The sequence below is a fragment of the Carassius carassius genome, chromosome 13 (genome assembly GCF_963082965.1).
Source record: "Carassius carassius chromosome 13, fCarCar2.1, whole genome shotgun sequence".
NCBI lineage: Eukaryota > Metazoa > Chordata > Actinopteri > Cypriniformes > Cyprinidae > Carassius > Carassius carassius.
Window position 1 is genome coordinate 6,054,031 of NC_081767.1, and position 13,508 is coordinate 6,067,538.

The window sequence follows — 13,508 nt, forward strand, 5'->3', positions numbered from 1 at the left end:
TCTGAGCGAAACGGTCGCGCCGCAGCGGAGAGAACTCGCCGCGCGCTGAATGCCCAATGCGCGCTGTGGTGACAGCCGCGCTGTCATGGAATGTGAGTCCAGAGCTAAACCCAAAAACAGTATCGTCTGACTGGGGTTCAGCGAACTCTTCGTCCAGTTGACACTGAGACCGAGTTTCTCGAGGTGATCGAGTAAAACGGCCCTGTGCTCCGCTCGTGACTGAGCCAGAGCCAGCCAGTCGTCCAAATAGTTCAGCACTCTCATGCCTCTGAGTCTGAGAGGAGCGAGCGCTGCATCCATGCACCTCGTAAACGTACGAGGAGCTACGGACAAGCCGAACGGCAGGACTGTAAACTGGTATTACAGCGGGCAGATCGCTCCTCCTCGACCCCGTCCCGGCGCTTAACCTAGACTCGTGATGTCTGCGAGTAACTGTGGGCTGCAAGTGTGCACATTTACTGCTTTCGACTCGCTGTCTGCCTGGGCAGAGCGTACGTGCACGTGTTTCGTTTTTACAGAAACCATGTGCCGTGTGTGACATAGTGTTTGTGGGCACTGAGGAGTGGGCACGTTTACTATGTGGCGCGCGCGACCGACCTGAGTCGATCTTATAGGCGCGAGCCCTGTGTGCAGGGCTGTGCTTACATGTGGAGATGGGCACTGAGGAGTGGGCATCGTCACTACATTTATAGCACCATCGGCCGTGGCCGGAACACCAGAAATAACACTCTTTTCGGGAAATATCTGGGTAGCCGTGATAACGGCTTTTGTGTGCAGGCAAGCGGGCACTCGTGCAGGCTTGCGCGTTGCAGAAGACGCTGAGACAGTCACAATTCTTGGAACCGCAACAGTGGCGCGCTTGGGTGAGAGCTCGGCCGCAGCGGAACTCGTACACCGGCGCTTTCCTAGCAGTGCTAGGATGACTTCGGGGCGTCCGGCTTCACCGTAATCCTCTGCCGCGGCTCCCGCGGTGTGGGGCGACGGCTGGAAGAGCGAGAACGGGGTCCCGAGCTGCGTTGCTGAAGCTGTCGCGATGACGCAGCTGGAGGCGGTGGGCGTGACTGAGAGCTTTGTGGGGCCGGTCTAGCGCGGCTCGCTGCAGAACCGGAGCGCTTTGGCAGGAAGTGCTTGAACGCCTGTGACGCTTTCTGGTCCTCGACGAATCTCTCGACAAACTCGTTGAAAGATGATCCGAAGAGGCCAGCAGGAGTCAGCGGCGCGTCGAGGAACGCAGCGCGCTCAGACTCTGCGATGACGGAAAGCTTTAGCCACAAATGCCTCTTAGCCACCGTAGCGGAAGCCATAACCCGTCCCATGGCCTGTGCAGCGGACTTAGTAGCGCGGAGGGAGAGATCCGAAGCACTCCTCAGATCCACGAGACAGATCGCTTCAGGTCCCATCTCATCCAGCTTGCGAAGGAGATCGCCCTGGAAAATCTGCAGCGTGGCCATGGTGTGTAGCGCAGACGCAGCCTGCCCAGCAGCAGAGAAGATCCATGCGAGCAGCGATGACGTCATGCGGCAGGGTTTCGATGGCAACGCCGCCTTCGTCCGCCGTCCAACAGAGGGCGGGCAAAGGTGCGCTGCTTTAGCCTGTTCCACCGGCGGAAGTGACTGGTAGCCTCTGTTTTTAGCATCGTCCAGTGTGGAGAATGCTGGTGAAACAGATGAACGTATTCTCGCCGAGAATGAAGCGTTCCAAGCTTTCGCCACTTCTTTGTGAAGCTCAGGAAGAAAAGGGGCGTTCTTCGAGCTGGGAGAAAGACGCTCATCCGGGAGAAAGCTACCATCCAGCCGGGAACGAGAAGGGGGCGCTGGTGCAGACCACTCGAGTGGTGCATATCAGCTCGTCTGCTGGGCCTCTGAGCAGAAGGCGCGAGATCCGCGGAGCTCGCCCAACCCTCACTGCCCGAAGCTAGCAGAGAGCACGTGTCCTCTTCCTCTGACGCGGCCCTGAGATCCACTTCCTCGGAGGACGCGGCGGCAGACAGCGGGCGCTGACCATCGGGAAGCGATGCAGGGGAGGCCGGTGAAGCGTAGGGAATCGACGAGCACAGCAGAGCTGGAGGCGGTTCCGGTAAACGCTGAGTGCGGCGCTTTTTACGGTGCTGCGGCGCAGTGGAGGATGCAGGCTTGGAGAAGAACGCCAGGCGAGTCCTCAGAGTCACCATCGGCATTAGCTCGCAGTGAGGGCAGCCGCCATCAGCGAGCGCGAGCGCTGCATGGTCCTCACCTAGGCAGGAGACACAGATGACGTGACGGTCTCCTTCGCTGAGCGGGGCTCTGCACGAGCCGCACGAGGGCATCTTTAAAAAGACGCAGCTCTTTTATGAGTATGCGTCGCAGGGCGAACACACACAAGGATATATAAGAAGGATATAGGCGCCGGAGAGCGCAGCAGGAACGGCAGTGGAAGGCGGCGAAGGCCAGCAGCTTCAGAAGTGGCTCGTCCCGCTGAGATGCCTATCAGACGGCGCTTGCTTCCTTCGTGATCCAGCGATGCGTGAGCTTCGCTGAAGAGATAAAATCAGGTGATTCAACCTTTTCGAGCTCCTTTTATAGGGTTGGGCCACACCCGTTTCGGCGGGAAGTGGCATGAAGGGATGCGCAGCCCTTATTGGTCTGATATTGCATCAGCCTGCGCTCGATAGGCTGTGCACTTGCCGCAGAGCAGCCAATGAGCGAGTGAGCCATCTCGCCTATGGCTGTGTACTGCTGCAAATGCGCTTTACAAAAATTCTAAATTAAGGATAATTTTTGCTTCAGTATTTCGTGAAAAGAGACTTTTCCCGTAGCGTCTTAGCTAAGACGCTGTACGAGAGAACTTTCATAAGAGAACTGAAGGCCTGGAATCAAGAAAAAATTAATTTAAAGGGATATGGCAAAGAACCTAGCACTTTATACTAAGTCTTGCCTGTCACACAGGGGCTACCGCTTGCTCTTGCATAAGCTTGCTGAAAGAGCTGTCTCAACAGATCCCTAGTAGCAACACCCTGTTTAGATAGGTATTCGAGGATACATAGGTGGAGTGGCACTCAAGATGAAAAGGGCTTTAACCAACTCATGAGAGGGCAGAAAGCAACCGAGCGAAGCCCTTTACCATATAGGATTTTAGAAAGAATGCAGAGCACTAGCGTGCAAATTTACCACAGTGTGGATTTCAGAACTTACCATAACATGGATTTTAAATACTGTTCTAAGGAGGGGGCTCTTGTGGCACTCTGATAGAGCAGCTCATAGATGTAATGGTGCATCCCAAAACAATATGTTTGAGAGTCATCAACTCGATCTGTGGAAATAATGCTGGAGGGCTCTGGAGAAAAAAAAAACAGAGAACTAAATCTCACACGAAAAGAGAACTCCAGAAAGAGAGTAGCGCACTCTTAGGTGACCGTTTTTTGTAAAGGGGAGCGCCGCTAAACTACCACGAGGACCGCCCAAATAGCCCCTAATGTTGAGGGAAGCGATGCTTGAAGTGTATAAATAAATACACACTGGCTGAGTGGAGCCCAAGGAACCAAGGTCTAACCATCTCAAGAAATGGAATGAAGCTGAACGTGTAACCCTTACTGTACAGGATTTCAGAAAGTGTCTTGCATGCACACTTACCGCCATATTGTTTTCAGAAAGTACACAGAGCTTAGTGTGTACTTAAAGGGTTAATTCGCCCAATTTGTAAAATTATGTCATTAATAACTTACCCTCATGTTGTTCCAAACCAGTAAGACCACCGTTTAATTTTGGAACACAGTTTAGGAAATTTTACATTTAGTCCGAGAGCTCTTAGTCCCTCCATTGAAGCTGTGTGTACAGTATACTGTCCATGTCCAGAAAGGTAAGAAAAACATCATCAAAGCAGTCCTTGTGACATCATTGGGTCAGTTAGAATTTTTTGAAGCATCGAAAATACATTTTGGTCAAAAAATAGAAAAAACTACAACTTTATTCAGCATTGTCTTCTCTTCCGTGTCTGTTGTATGACAGTTCAAAACAAAGCAGTTTGTGATATCCGGTTCACGAACAAATCATTCGATGTAACCGGATCTTTTTGAAACAGTTCACCAAATCGAACTGAATAGTTTTAAACGGTTCGCGTCTCCAATACGCATTAATCCGCAAATGACTTAAGCTGTTAACTTTTTTAATGTGGCTGACACTTCCTCTGAGTTCAAACAAACAAATATCCCGGAGTAATTCATTTACTCAAACAGTACACTGACTGAACTACTGTAAAGAGAGAACTGAAGATGAACACTGAGCCGAGCCAGATAATGACTCTTTCACGAGTCAAGAACCGTTTCTGTCAGACGTGTCCGATTCGAGAACCGAGGAGCTGATGATACTGCGCATGTGTGATTCAGTGTGAAGCAAACCGACACACAGAGCGTCTGATCAGAAACTGGTGATCCGAAAACCGATGCAACCGGTTCTTGACTCGTGAATGAGTCATTATCTGGCTCGGCTCGGTGTTTATATCTTTCTTCACAGCAGTTCAGTCAGTGTACTGTTTGAGTACATGAATTACTCCGGGATATTGGTTTGTTTTAACTCAGAGGGAGTGTCAGCCACATTAAAAAAGTTAACAGCTTAAGTCCATTTGTGGATTAATGCGTATTGGAGACGCGAACTGTTTAAAACGATTCAGTTAGATCTGGTGAACTGTTTCAAAAAGATCCAGTTACATCGAATGATTCATTCGCGAACCGGATATCACAAACTGCTTTGTTTTGAACTGTCTCACAACAGACACAGAAGAGAACACAATGCTGAATAAAGTCGTTGTTTTTGCTATTTTTGGACCAAAATGTATTTTCGATGCTTCAAAAAATTCTAACTGACCCTCTGATGTCACATGGACTACTTTGATGATGTTTTTCTTACCTTTCTGGACATGGACAGTAGACCGTACACACAGTTTCAATGGAGGGACTGAGAGCTCTCGGACTAAATCTAAAATATCTTAAACTGTGTTCCGAAGATAAATGGAGGTCTTACTGGTTTGGAACGACATGAGGGTGAGTTATTAATTACATAATTTTCATTTTTGGCTGAACTATCCCTTTAAAGGTTCCTAAGCATCACAGAGGTGCCGAACCGCATGGGAGAGGCATGCTCAAATTTACAAATCAGGGAGCATCACCTAAGACATCATATACAAGAAGACTTCCATAACTGCCACCTCCACTTCCCGCTTAATGCGTCAGCAACAACCAGGTGGCAAGGAAGCCTCTCAGATTGACCTGACTGGACATCCATGAAATTCCTTGCAGTGCCATGCGGGGCCTGATGATCAAGAAGGCTCCCGCAGAAACCTGTGATCTGGCCACCTGATAGCCGGAATCAGGGCTATCATACCAGCTGGACATAATGCCGATGAGTGTTTAGTAAACACTGTAATTGAGCACTGCAAATGAAACTCACAGACAATTATTACACACATAACCACCAGCAATTTGAAACATATAGAAATATATACAGAATGGATCATACTTACCCACCCTGGTTGCTGCGCTGGAGCTCCGCTCAAGGGGCGACTTCCTTTAATCCAGACCATGAGTAAGGTGGTTACTATGAACATACCTAAAGTTGTTAATGTAACTTGAAACGTTTAATGCCCTTCTCCGTGCGATGAAATTAATTTACAGTCTTGTAAGATGAAAAATCATCTTCTCCTATTTGAAAGCTCTATGGAAAGTGTTTATGGTTAAGATTGCAAACATTCCTGCTAAATTAACAGGCCATTAACTCTTAGCCAAATTTGACTCTTGGTGAGTGTTAATTTTGGTCCCCAATTTATGGTATGTAGCTCCTGCACATTTGCATATCCTGCAGATTTCAGATCCTTTTTAGAATTAACTTGTTTGATGTTACTGCTGTATCATAGCAGAAAAAAATAGAGGTCTAATGGCTGTTGAAAGCTTGTTTATAAGAGGTACTGTAGAGACAGAAGTATGTTTGATTTTGATGAGAGTATGTCGAAGTGTAAGCAAAGCTGTGACTCCACAAGAGAGACAGTAGCTTAAGCTTCCTTCTGAAAGACTGTCTGATTTGTCTTTTACACTCCACAGTTTTGTCGAACATTACCAAAGAAATATGTTTTAACACTATGGAACACATAAGGATTGTTTGAACACTGTATGTGAAAAGTTTTTTTTTGCACCAAAAAAGCATACTTTTCGGCATACAGTTTTAAAAGAACTATTATTACTTGTCATATTACAAACTGGTGCTATAAAAAGGTTTAAAAAAGGATAATTCATATTTGAAAGTGCAGCTTGTTTTAAGTTTTGAATATTTCAGTATGTTTTAATTGCAAAGCACCTCTTGTGTAATAATATAAAAAATGCTCTGAATTTCCATTTCATGACATCTTAAGTTAGAGCAATTTTTCATTTCAGGGATTTTCAGTAATAAACCACTAATGCTCAAAGTAGTTGCTTGAGCATTCAAATAATATGCGGATTGATTAATCGCACTGATTGGCACATGGTTAATTATTGCATCTTACAGCAGCTTTCATATTCAAGCTGTGAATGAAAATTAAATCTTTTCACTATGTACAATACTGCAGAAACAGTGTGTTATCTTAAGATTCCACGCACAATGGCTCCTGAGCCTGACAAATTCTTTCAAAAGTTCACAGGTTAGAAATCATACTTCACTGTAGCGCTGGCAAACCTGCCGATGGCTTCAGAAACTCATACAACATCTGTTTCATTTAACACTTTTTAAAAGATGCTAAATTAATTTTCAGTCAACCATTTTATCTGTCAGTTATCCTCAGTTATCCTATATATATATGACAGAATATATATATATATATATATATATATATATATATATATTAGATATATATACACCGTACAGACCAAAAGTCTGGACACACCTTCTCATTCAAAGAGTTTTCTTTATTTTCATGACTATGAAAATTGTAGATTCACACTGAATGCATCAAAACTATGAATTAACACGTGGAATTATATATGGAATTATATACATAACAAAAAAGTGTGAAACAACTGAAAATATGTCATATTCTAGGTTCTTCAAAGTAGCCACCTTTTGCTTTGATTACTGCTTTGCACACTCTTGGCATTCTCTTGATGAGCTTCAAGAGGTAGTCACCTGAAATGGTCTTCCAACAGTCTTGAAGGAGTTCCCCGAGAGATGCTTAGCACTTGTTGGCCCTTTTGCCTTCTGTCTGCGGTCCAGCTCACCCCTAAACCATCTCGATTGGGTTCAGGTCCGGTGACTGTGGAGGCCAGGTCATCTGGCGCAGCACCCCATCACTCTCCTTCTTGGTCAAATAGCCCTTGATGCCTTCAGTGTGACTCTACAATTTTCATAGTCATGAAAATAAAGAAAACTCTTTGAATGAGAACGTGTGTCCAAATTTTTGGTCTGTATATATATATAAACTTAACTTATGGAAATAATTTATTTTAAAATATTAGACTTAAGTGTGAACAAGTGTTGTGCCGATAGGATCGTGCATCAACTATCAGAGATACTGCCTATGCATCTCTGTTGCCTTTGACGATATCAAGACAATTGAATTCTGCTCTCTCGTGAATTCTCTCATCCTAAACAAAGTGCAGATGTACGTGCATACAAGTAACTGTAAGTGATGTATTCATCATACAGTGTAGACAGCTTCACTGATTATAATTACAATTAGTAACTTTCAATGTTTTAATTAAATTGTTGTGATTTTAAATACTAATTCTGTGGTGGCCCAGTAGTGCACAACACAACGACATTAAAAAAAGCAAACATATGCTCACAACACAACGACATTAAGCCACAACACAACAGAAATGCTCCAGACCACTAGGGGGCAGTGTTGAAAGTTAAACACAGATATTTCCTCAAGACGCCACTAGAAATTCTCAATGCAAGTGATTAATATTTGTAAATTAATAAGTGTAATCGATTTTTAAATCAAAATGTGTTTTTATTAAATGTTTTGATATCCTGATAATCTTAATGTATCGATTCATGAATCGAGCAAAAAATAAATCAATAATATTTTCAATTTGGAAAGTTTAGCTCTGCTCTTGTACACAATGTTTTTTCTCAGGGGGCTTATTTAAATCTGGTGCTGTGCTGGAATGTATTGCTCTTTCCGTAGAGCTTATAAATTGATAAGAGGAGAAGATGAGTTTTCATCTTACAAGAACTTCCCCTGATTACTGTAAATGAATTTCATCGCACGGAGAAGGGCATTAAATGTTTCAAGTTACATCAACAACTTTAGGTTGAGTATTGATCTATCGTCTTCTAGCAAATCTAGCTAATAAGGCTGCACCAATTTGATCAGTGCAAAATAGCAGGGCTAAGTTAGAGTTCAGCTTTAAACTCCTCATCTTTTTATAACTCCTAAGAGATAGTAGAAATAACAGCAGGGCTCCTGGTTATCCACGTTTATTTGCATCGGTGGTTCTGTGATTGGAACTTCTTTTTCAGCTGATGAATGATTAAAAACACAGATTCCTGCTATAACGAGCTCGAGAATTTAAAGCAGCGGACGAGCGTGCGCTTAGAATAAATAGATTATATCGTTTGCTGCTGTGGACGCTATCGTTATCTTAATAGTTATCATTCATTGTGTGAACGGGGCTTTAGTCTGACAGTTTCTGGCAGTTATTGATATATTTTCAATTTTTATTATCTGTAACCTGAAGCTTGAATTAATTGTTCACAAACATGATAAAGCTGTTCTTTAAAAAGCAAACAAGATCGGAAATGGTTAAGAGAGATAAGGACATCCTTTGAAATATTACTGATCTCTTTACAGTCTATTGGCATGTTTGTAACATTATATAAAATATTAATTATTCTTCATAATTTATTTTAAATATAGTGTAATTCACAATGTAATAATTTAAAATGCAACTGAAAGTAATTCAAAATGTATCTGAAATCAATTAAATATGTAAACCAATGTAATTATCTTCACAGATCGTTTTAAAAGACACCAATCCAAACTGTTGCAGCACTGTAGCAGACAGCACACTATTCTGAACTGAGAATCAGTGCAGTTCCTCCTGTACAGAGCTGCACTGAATAGAACAGAGCTGGCACAAACCTAGAACAATGGTAAGAGAATTATCAAATTCTTTAATGTATGACATAATTAATAAACTTTGATTAATAATGTTAACATGCCCCATTGGTATACCCAGTGAGTCAAACCATGTCCTGTCAGTGGGATGGTGGTCCTGTTGTCAAGAATGGAAACTCGCTAAGTGGTTAAGGTAGGACTGTCTAATATTGATACATCATCTTTTCATATCTTGCTTTTCATTCATAATGTATACCATGCCTATTTGATTAGCCCTAGCACAAATATTAAAATATTAAATTTATATATATTTGCACTTACATAATATTTAATTAACATTTTATATTGTAGTCTGTACAAATAAAACCAAATTAATCCATCCCAAGTTTTTTTCAAGGTCAGATCCTTCTCTGGAAGATTGACTAAAAGGCGGACCATAAAGAGGAGGAACTGATCGAAGGGCTGCAGAAACTGACACTGTCAAAATAAATGTTAAATAATTATGATACATACATGTAATGTGTGCATCAAAAAGTGAAAATAAATATAAAATTTTCTTTCTCTGTCACAAACAATACAATAACATAATTTACCATTGCATTGCTTGTTATTCCAACCTCTCTCCTCGTTGTAGCTGTCCCTGCTCTGAACACACAATCCATGTGGAATGAAAGTTCAATAACTCTCCAAAAGGCCATTAAGTGGTTCTACATCTCAAATCTAGATTGGATGAGACATGTTTTCAGAAAATACACACCAAACAATGTAAAATGTTTGTTTGCCTACACTGAACCTGAAGGATTCTTTAAAAAATGTATAATGTATTGACATACAAGTGTAAAAAAAAAAAAAAATAAATAAATATATATATATATATATATATATATATATATATATATATATATATATATATATATATATATATATATATATATATATATATATATATATAAATAAAAAAAATTTAGTTGGGGTTTTCGCTTATTCTCCCTCATGTCTTTCATAACCTTTATGAATTTCTTCTGTGGGGTCTATCTAAATAGCTGACTGACGGTAATATTATTTACAACATTTGTGAAAGCAAGCCATATGGGTTTACAACGACATAATGGTGAGTATATGATGATAGCTTTATTTTTATTCTTGGGTCAACTGTTAACATGTATTGCCTTGATCCACGGAAGAGGTTTTTAAACAAACAGGCAACCACAGCGACAAAAAAAATAAAAATAATGACAAATAAAAAATTCACAATAGGCCTACATTGTTCTCAGTTAAATAGTAATAAGGGTTTAGATCTTATCTAGTGTAGATTCGCATGCTGTTGTCATTCTTGAAGAGGCACCTGCAGACTGTAGTAGCAGAAGTGATGTTGAAATCTTTACATCTAACGGTACTACCCTGAATCCACTTATTTCGAGTTTCTTCATCCAGGGGAGAAGTGTGAAAAACCTTTGAGGAGCCTCACAAAACAAGAAACAGCAATAGTTGTGTAAACCACTCATGTATGTTTATGGAACTCTTCATTAAATAAGTATATTACTGTGGTATACTTAATTTGTTGTATTATAGCAAAATGTATAAATATTATTTCATAATCATTGTTTATTGACAAATGTTTGCGGCTGGTAATGCACTCACACTATGGCAGAATACAGACAGGAACCTTTTATGCGCCCTGAGATTCACAGGAAATACGTAGAGTCTATTGCCCGTTTCTGCAGACCAACTGCCCCTAGCGGTCAGGAGCATTTTGTTGTGTTGTGGCTTAATGTCATTGTGCTGTGGCTTAATGTCGTTGTGTTGTGGCTTAATCTCGTTGTGTTGTGAGAATTTCGTTGTGTTGTGGCTTAATGTCTTTGTGTTGTGGCTCAATGTCGTGTTGTGAGCTTATGTTTGCTTTCTTAATGTCGTTGTGTCTACTGGGCCACCTTATAATTCAGTCATCAAAAAATATAAACTTGCAATTGTGAGTTATAAAGTCAGAAATGAGAGATGTGAACCCACAATTAGTTATAAATTCAGAATAGTGAGTTATAACCTCTTATCTTAATATAGACTTGTGGTCACACTTTATTTTAAGGTCATATTTTTGCTATTAACAAACCAATAACTATGACTTTTGCCTCGATAAACTCCTAATTTGCAGCTTATTAATAGTTAGTAAGGCAGTCATCAAGCTTAGGTATTTGATAGAATTAAGGATGTAGAATATGGTCATGCAGAATATGTGCTTCATAAATAATAATAAACAGCTTATATGTTCATAATAGGCTTGCTAATAAGCAACTAGTTAATAGCGATAATTGGTCCCTATACTAAAGTGTTAACAGAATTTTTATTTATTTTTATTGTACTCAGAACTGCATATATATATATATATATAATACATACTGATCTAAGCTAGTCTAGGTTTTATACATCAGAAACTCTCTCTTTTTGAAGTTATGTTGAAATCCTCTCCATAATGTCAACGCTATTCAATCTCAATGCAATTGCACTGCTTTCCCATTCTTTGTTGCATGCAGAATCTGTTCTTTTATTTTTCTCTCCAAAGTTGCAGGGTGTATATCTGTCCTTTCTTCCTCTCGGCCCATTCATCAGGGGAAACAGGGCTCTCTCCACAGGAGCATCACCCTGGCTAGTCTCGGACGATGATGGACACAGGTGGCTGACAACAGTCTGCAAGGGAGTTGGTGGCTCTCGAATCACTCCGCTTGTCCAGGGTTCTGGCAGGGATGTGGTGGGCTTATCATCAGTCCGCAGAAGCGCTCTGTCATGCCTCTGATTGGGTTTAATTTGGTTTCTTTCTCCTTTGCTTTGGGACTACACCTCCTGTTTGCTTCACTGTCAATAAAACTGCTTTGAGGAAAAACACCAGGGACGCACCACATAATATAATTTGGTAATAATAAAAAAAAAAAAAACGTAGCAATCGTTGTTTGGTCATGTTCAACCAACTCACCTGTACAGGGTTGTGGCTGAAAATATACAGTGGGTTTTACTGCATTTGTAAGGAGTCATGTGTTCGGACCAATTTTACATAGGTTTCACCAAGTAGGATATGTTCCTGGATCAACATCCTTTGATTACTGGGGTAGTTAATTGTTAGTGATTGACAGTTTAACTTACACTCTTAAAAATAAAGGTTCCAAAAAGCCTTTCAGTAAGCAGCTCTAAAAGAACCATTTTACTTACTTTAATCTAAAGAAACCTTTTCCACTATATAGAACCTTTAATTAATGTAAAAGTTCCATTCTTCGCAGAACCATACATATACAGTATATTGCATTTTTTGTTGCGATTAATAACATGATCTTTTGCATTTAATCATGATTAATTGCATTGGTATGCACAAAATTAAGTAATAAATTCAAAAGTAGTGTATTGTGCACTTTTTTTTCATTTAAAAGTACTGCTATACGAACAAAGGTGCAATAACATTTGGTTTGCAAACACTTTAAACAATAAAGGTGCTTTTTTAATGGTACCACAGAATACAAAATCACTTTTATAAGATGTTTGAACACAGTTGTGTGTCCACAGTGTGTGGAAACAACCAGCCTATAATGGTATAATCCACTCACTCATTGTTTTAAAATTCCAAAAAATCATAAACAGTCTCTCCACACGAGCAGTTCCAGACTATGACGACATAGTTGGTAAAAGTCCTGCCCATCTGTGACGCTCTCTGCCCTATTAACATATCCAAAGCCAAAGAGCCATTAAAAGTCTCGTGCTGGGATGCACCAAGGAACATAGGAGTCTTCATAGACTGTTAAGGACATTGTGGTTACATTTCATTTTTGAAGGGAATCTCCAAAAAAATAAAAAAAAATGGAAAAGTCCTATACTTTGTGTTTACATTTTACACCGAACTGCCTAACAAACAAGGGTCAGTTCAACACTTTGTGCACAAACGTCCAGATTCCAGACAAAATAAGCATCGAGCATCATATTTTGTTTTCCAAAAGATATTTTTGGATCTCTGTAAGGCTTATGTTGCTAAAAGCTACCATTGTCAATGCCTGTTTTCACTAATGCTGTCTTCACATGCTACCAGAATGATCGTGACTAGGAATGAGGTAGTTAAAAATTAGGTAGCAGGCTTGCCAGTTTTTCGCTGACATGAAAAGCAATCAGCAGCAACAGTGTTAAAGTAGCCCAATTAGGCAACGCTGGAAGGGAGGCGGGAGCACAAGCTCATTTTCATTTAAAGGGGACACATAAAACAGAGCGTTTTGGCTCATACCCTAAAAGGAGCAATTTCAAGAAGCTATAAAAAATGATCTGTAGGGTATTTTGAGATAAAGCTTTGCATACACACTCTGGGGACATCAGAGAACAATTAAAAATATTGTATGAATCCACTCTATGGCACCTTTTTAAGCAGTATTCCTTTTACATAGTAACAGTTAAAATATTTATTGTAAATCTCAACTTAA